This window comes from Lathyrus oleraceus, chromosome 6 (assembly GCF_024323335.1).
Source record: "Lathyrus oleraceus cultivar Zhongwan6 chromosome 6, CAAS_Psat_ZW6_1.0, whole genome shotgun sequence".
NCBI classification, from domain to species: Eukaryota; Viridiplantae; Streptophyta; class Magnoliopsida; order Fabales; family Fabaceae; genus Lathyrus; species Lathyrus oleraceus.
In genome coordinates this window covers 350,845,908-350,853,534 of record NC_066584.1, presented here as the reverse complement: position 1 = coordinate 350,853,534, position 7,627 = coordinate 350,845,908, and positions in this window count along the sequence as shown.

Below are 7,627 nucleotides of genomic sequence, written 5' to 3'. Positions count from 1 at the left end.
TTTCTCTTGGATCTGTGCGGTTCCTGTTGGGCATGATGATGCTCCGTATTGTCTTGTTTCTGACAACAGGATGATATTTCCCATCATCTCTTGCTTTGATTAGGTGCGAGGCACGATAGTAGTCGATGTCAAGGAATTCTGCTTCCAGGGCTGGTAAGTTGGCCAGCCTATCTCCCAGGTTCAAGCCTAATGCTATGGAGGTGATAATTCCCCCACAACAAAACGCCTGGATGCCTCTCATGCAAGCATCTTGGATGTTGGTTAGCAGGAAAGGAGTAACATTGAACGCAATTTGGGCAAACACACAGTGGAGAAGGAAAAGTTCCTTGGAGTTTACCTTGTGGTTGCTGACTCTTCCGAAAACTGTGTGCCCCAGGACTCGGTGAAAGTATCTAATGGCTGGGTTGTGGATATATGTTGCGTTAAGCGTATCCCAGCTCGTTGCGTTCATGTTGGTGAGGTTGTGCCAAACTTGGAATGCTATCTCTGACCATCCTTCTGGGATGCAGCAGTGAATTCCTTCTCCATGTCGGAAACCAAGCATTCTCGCTATCTGGGTTTGATTAAGGGAATACTCGGTGCCGAACATTCTAAATGTGGCTACACCGGTGAGATATTGGTTAGCGCCAGGGGGTGTGATGTATGAGTAGGAACTCAGAAATTCCAAGGTCAGCGCTTCGTAGGTTGGCTGCGGTGTGGTACAAAGCTGCGTCAAGTTGGAGGCAGCTAGCATCCACTCCACACCCTTCAAAAGTCCTAACTCCCTTAGGCATTCATGATCAACATACCTCGTGGCTTGAACAGAGCGCTGGTAGAACTTGAGGTAGTTGTTTCTTTGGCGTTCGCCGGCTTCTCCATTTCGGAATACGATGGTTGATAGGTCGGGAGTAGCACTTTCTTGACGGGCCATTGATGAGTTGTATGAAACTTCTGGTGTTGGTGGGTGAGGTGGAATATTTGTGAGTTACACACTTGAAGAAAATGTGAAGAATTTAATAGATGAAGATCAGAATGTAAGAGAGTGATAATTGGTGAGGAAGAAGGGAGAAAGAGCACCGAGCTCTCTGGAATTCGTGACGGTCGTCACGTGCAACGGATGCATAACGGTCGTCTGCAACGGTCATATGCTCGTAACAGTCACTTTCATGCGTGTTCGTGCCAGATCCGTGACGGTCGTCGCGTCGGTGAGATGAGCGTCACCCTATAATGACGTTCGTCACACGCTGAATTTCAAATTTTTTCTCTAACACAGGTTGCAGCAGAACTTGATAACAGCATAAATGATAGCTAAATAATTTTAATTTTAACAGCATAAATGCAGAAATAAATAAATAGATGAAATAAGCGTAATTAAATGAATAAAAATTGAATTAATAAATTGAAATTAAATGTAACATAGGAAAAAAATTGTAGCGATAACATAGCAAACAAAAGCAATAGAACAAAAGTAATAAAATAAAGAAACGTGCTCCCTCCCCACACAAAACAAAGCAGTGTCCTCATTGCTTAGTGCGAGTAGGAGAAATCAGTGGTCAGTAGTATTAGCCACGTTTTTGTCCCAATGCAGTGACAACTTCGTTCAGATAATGAAACTGCTCAACGGCTATATCCATCGGGCCTAGGACATCAAAGCGTATGAGCTTTATCTCTTCTTTCACAATGGTGATGTCAGCTTGGAAAGCATTCAGATGGGTGATGAGCATGGCATGATTATCAGCATAAGATGGAGGAACCAGTTCAACAATGTTATAATAGTTAGGAGGTGTTTCAGGGTCAGATTCTTCCTTATGGATAGGGTCATTGATACACTCATATTTAGGTGGGGTCGCAGAAGGTGAAGGTGGATCAATAGGGTGTTCCTCTAAGTCATAGAGCCAGTTATCGCGGTTGTGAACACTCGTTTTCTCATGGTTAGGCAAGGTGAATAGTCGAACCAATTTGTTAGTGATTAGATAATCAAAGGTATTCGTCCCAATGTTTCCTATGATTCTGCGGTTAAAGCAAAATTCGATATCCATTGGACGGATGTTTCCAGAAGGTACAAGCTCATAAAGTGGGCGTACAAGTGTTGATTGTAATTTTAAGTGTCGGGTTTTTGTTATCGTCTCCACAGGGATTGTGAGATATCGCCGCCGTTCGACATTTGTTTCAATTCTTAACTCGTAGTAACAAGGGGGTTTTGGTTTTAGTCACTGTATCTTGCATAAAAGTGTGAGAAAATACGGTAAAAGATTTGGTTTTAATATTTGAGAAATATTGCCAAAGTTAGGGTTCGACGATCACTTTGCATGTATATGTTCGATCAACAAAACTTATAAACTCCTTTAGATGATAAACTATTTCACAAAGTCCTCCCAATGTGTTTATCTCTAACACACATTGTGAGTTTTCCCATTTTGATCCATTGTTTATCTCTAACACAATCTATCAAAATGACAACTTTTTGGTTCAACCTTATGGTGAACAAAATCATTCATTACTATCTCTAGCTAACAAACAAGATTAGATGAAAACCTAGGTAAAGAGTTGGTAAACATCTCTCGATCATAAACCAACACAAAGAGTTTTCAATAAAACAAAGTTTTCACCATATATTCATCATTAAAGAGTTTACAAATGAAGATCATCTCATATACACACAAAGCTTATGACCATCTACATCTAACCTTGACAAAATGAAGAACTTAGCTACTCATTTTCATGGTAGCTTGGTCAATAAGTTTCGGAAGAAGGTTGATCAACATCCGAGTCGAATAATCGATATTGGATGGGAATCCACCTTCTTTTTGTGAAAGATTGTTAAGAGATGAAGAGAAATGATTTCTAGGTCACAAAGTATCTCTAGAGCAATGCTGGAAAAAATATCTAAAAAGTACAAAAGTATGGAAGTGTAAGGTATGGCTCCAAAAAGTAGCCCCTGCTACTTGTAGTGCTGCTACTGAGCTGTCATGCTCGCTAGGTGCTCGCCTAGCAAGCTCTTCGCCACAGCCCTCGCCTAGCGAGCAAGCTGATGAATGCATCCTTTTTTTGGTCCCTTTGCCAACTTTCTTGTGCCTTCATTTTCTACTATTTCATGCCTAATTCCTGCACAATAACACACAAATCAAAGGTACCAAGATCGTTTATCATTGTATTGCAATTCATCTAAAACAAAGGTGGTTTCGAACACTTTAGCAAGGAAATGGAGTGAAAGATGCCCATATTTGATAGCTCAAATAAGCACTTTTGGGTATCTAACAACTCTCCCCAACTAGATTCTTGCTTGTCCTCAAGCAAAGTATGCCTCTTGAAGGACAAGAGGATTTGCCTTAAGAAAAAGGTTTCTCCGAAGTCGGATAAAACGGCTCAAACACAAGCGAATCAGCAGATACAAATTTCCAACGGTTAGAATAACATAATACACAAGAACTAAAACTTAATAGCAATGCGAAATATGTATCTATCCATAACAATATTATCTTGAATGAATCACCCTATCTCTCCTCTTCGAATAAGGATTGAAGAAATTATGCGTTTGCAACCGCGGGAATAATCTCACTCTCCAACAAACAATGAAGAAATCAATTCAATTCATACAATGTCTAACAATTATAAATGGTAATGTGGAAGCACGAAGATCACTAAGGACTTTTCGGTTGAAGCTTGGTTAGGTTAACAAACAAGGGTCATTTCCAAGGCCATTGAAAACGAAATTGCCGATGCAAAAGAGACATTCACTGTACATTATTCACACATCTCAACTTCGTTCCATTTGTTTCTCATTTGAAACCTTCACAACTCTTATTTCACAACTCAATTTTTGTTTTTCACTATTTTTCTTCCAAGCAAGCATTCATTTTCATTTTCTCTATTTTTTCTTTTCTTTCACATCATATTTACAAAACAGATGTTTCTCTTTTCTATATTTTATATATATTTTTTTTTTATGCTTGCTCGGTTTTTCAAGAATTGTGGCACTTACCGATTCTCATTTTCGTTCTCCCCAACTTATTTCTTACTCACCCTAAGTGAATGCTCTTGACTTTTTACGGCAAAAGAACAATTATCAAAATTTTTCGGGTTTCAAAAAAAGATTTTTGAAATCTCGCTTTATTTCAAGCTGAGATTCAACTGTTTAAGCTCAAAGGGGTTAACGAATACTCTCTCTGCTCATAGGTAAGTTGTATTTGGAACTGGTTGTGCTCGATAGAAAACAAGTGCCTTGATCATTTCTAATTGCTTCCACATATTCACAATAATAAAAGACAAAGCATGAATCAAATGAATCAACAAAGCTTATTAGAACCCAGCATTTAAGTGTACAATGGAGGTTTCCTCACAATTTGTGGTTTTAAGTCCTAGATGAAACATTCATTCAATTATGTTGCAAAAAGACAATATTCAATTACAAAAAAGAGTAAAGTTCTTAATGCATTCTAAAATTCTAGCCGGAGATAACCATGTACCTTAGCATTATTCACTTGTTTATTTTTATCATTGCCATCCAAGCTCGGATGCACCTTCATTGGATACTTCTTTGAGGAGCAACCAATCTAGAAGGTTTGACACACAACCAACCAAAAATTTATTAAAACAAAAGAAATTTAAAACATAAATAATAACATTACTTCAAAATTTAAAATTGTGCATGGGGGACAAAACACCCCAAAAGTACATAACCAAAATAAAAATACAACAAATCTGAAAATACAATAAAAATAAAACATAATATGAAAAATAAAACAAACTTAGCCCTCCAAGGACTCATAACCCTCATCACTACCGGCTTCAGAACCGGTAGCATCATCATCATCATCATCATCATCTTCAGCAGCACCAGAAGAAGCACCAGCACCAGCTGCACCAGCACCCGCCCCCTCTCCAAACACAGGCCTGTCCACATGCCAGCTAGCGTGCTGCAGAAACTGCTCACGAGTCATCATAGAATGCTCACCGTAGGGGTCATGCATCTACAACTGTAACAGCTGCATAGAATCGTGCATATCGAGCATGGCGCGCTGAGTTGCCGCCATCCAATCCCAGTTATAATTGTAGACAGCCTGCTGGAAAGGATCGGATCCTAGAGTAAAAGTACCAGGACCATCAGAAGCCCCGGTAACCTCAGCAGCTGAACTACTTCTTAAATTCTTCGGTTTGCAGTACTTGGCCACGTATCTGTCATCAATGGCCGGCGGGATCCTTACTTGACCCTTGGAGGGTAGCCTCACCCTCGCTTGTTGGCACAAAGCCATGATTAGACACGGGAAAGCAAGGGGACAATTCACTCGTGCCCCCGACTTTAGCCCGCTTTCAATCACGGACTTCAACTCCAAAGCAATAATCCTCGCCACATCAATCTGGATATTCGTGAGGATGTAGTGAACCAAGTGTGCCACTGGGATCGACACGGTAGAAGTGTGAGACTTGGGTTTTATGTTTGTAAGAACCAACAAAAGGATCAGTTGAGCCAAGGGAATCATGTCCTCCCTATGGTATCTCATTGGAACCCCAGATGGGTTCAACTCAACTGATTTCCCTTCCAAAAGCAGGGCAGCAGAAATTGAATCGGTATCCCGGTGAAGCCTTAAATATCTATGGTAAGTGTCTCTCTCATTGGCTCCCAGATGGAGCGGTTCACCCAGGACACGGTTAATTGCATCCCGATCGAACGCAACAGGACGGTTGGACACTCTAGACGTCCATGTGAATGGCTCGTCATCGTTCGGCAGTGCGTTCGCGTAGAACTCACGCACTGTTGTGATGTCATAATGCTCCAGGGGAGATATCAACCGGTCCCACTTTTTGCTGTGAATCAACCCGGCGAATGTACCGTAGGTGCCTTCAGGGTTGATTATAAATCTCTTTTCCGGCAAAATCTTTCGCTTTTCCAAAGCAACATATCTAGCTGCTTGGTTTGGCCTGACAAATTTGTCGGTGTCGAATTGTATGGGCACGGGACGGGAAGTGTTCCCGCCCTTTCTCTTTTTCGAAGCGCCGGACCTGGATTCCATCTGCAAAGACATAGAGAGGAAATAACACAAACACAAAACAGATTAGAAAGCAAAACAGAATTCCAACTACTGTCATGGTCGCTGCTGCTTCGCCTAGCGAGAACCTAGCGAAGCTTCGCTACAGGTTCGCCTAGCGAAGTGGCAGCGAATGCTCGCCACTGATTCGCCTAGCGAGTTGCTAGTGAATCTTACGGGTTTTTGGGTTCTGCAATGTTTACACTGAAATTTCAGAAAAACCCAAGGTCTCATGGTATCTATTTCAGAACAAAATGATTTATCATGAAAGGCATCGTTCTAAGGTACATGCAAATCTACACCCACATGCAAAACCTAATGCACTCATTCCCCCAAATTCACCCTAAATGACATATACTTCAAAAATTTACAATGTGAAAGCATAAAGTAATGAAAAGGAGCAAACCTGGTTTGAGATCTGTAGAAGTTAGAATGCACAATGATGGTTGCAATGTAAAAGGTGCGGTTATGAGTGAGATGCAAAGTGAGAGAGTGTGTGTGAGTTCTGGAGTTCAGAGTTATAACATTAAAAAGAAAAAAGGTACTTGGGCCCAAAAGAGTGGCTTGCTGAGAATTAAATGAGTTCTGCCACGCAGCGCTCGCTGCTGCTTCGCCTAGCGAGCAGCTAGCGAATCCGCTCGCTACTGCTTCGCCTAGCGAGCATCTAGCGAGCATGACAGCATTTGCTTTTTCAAAATAGCATTCCTGGTACATTCAGCAAGGTTTATCAATTGGAATCCGAATACGACACCACAGAAAAACTGTAAATACTTATAATGTTGGGGTGCCTCCCAACAAGCGCTTGTTTAACGTCGGATAAGCTCAACGGTTTGATGCTCACAGAGGAGCATCCAAAGAAATAGCACAGCTCTCGCGATCCACATGACCGCTGAGATAAACCTTCAAACGTTGGCCATTAACGGTCCAACTCTCCTTCTTTTTCATGTCCTCAATGACAATAGCTCCGTACTCCTTAACTTCTTTGACCCGAAATGGCCCGGACCATTTTGATTTCAACTTTCCGGGGAATAACTTCAACCTGGAATTGAACAATAGGACAAACTGTCTGGGCACAAATTCTTTCTTTCGAAGCTTTTTGTCATGATATTTTTTTACCTTCTCTTTGTACAACCAACTTGAGTGATATGCGGCATTGCGCATCTCTTCCAACTCGAGCAGTTGCACCTTCCTTTTCTCACCGGCCAAATCCTTTTCAAAATTTAAAAATTTCAGAGCCCACAAGGCTTTGTGCTCCAATTCGACCGGCAAATGGCAAGCTTTACCAAACACCAATTGAAAAGGAGTGAGCCCAATTGGAGCTTTAAAGGCGGTACGGTATGCCCATAACGCTTCATCCAATTTTTGTGACCACTCTTTTTTCGAATTTGACACAGTTTTTTCGAGAATTCTCTTAATCTCACGATTAGATACCTCGGCTTGACCATTAGCCTGTGGGTGATATGGAGTTGCCACTCTGTGTGATACACCGTAATGTTTTAAAATGCTTTCCAACGGTGCATTACAAAAGTGTGACCCTCCGTCACTTATCAACACTCGGGGGGTTCCGAAACGGGAAAATATGTTTTTCTTCAAAAAATTTATTATCGTTTTTGCATCTGCCC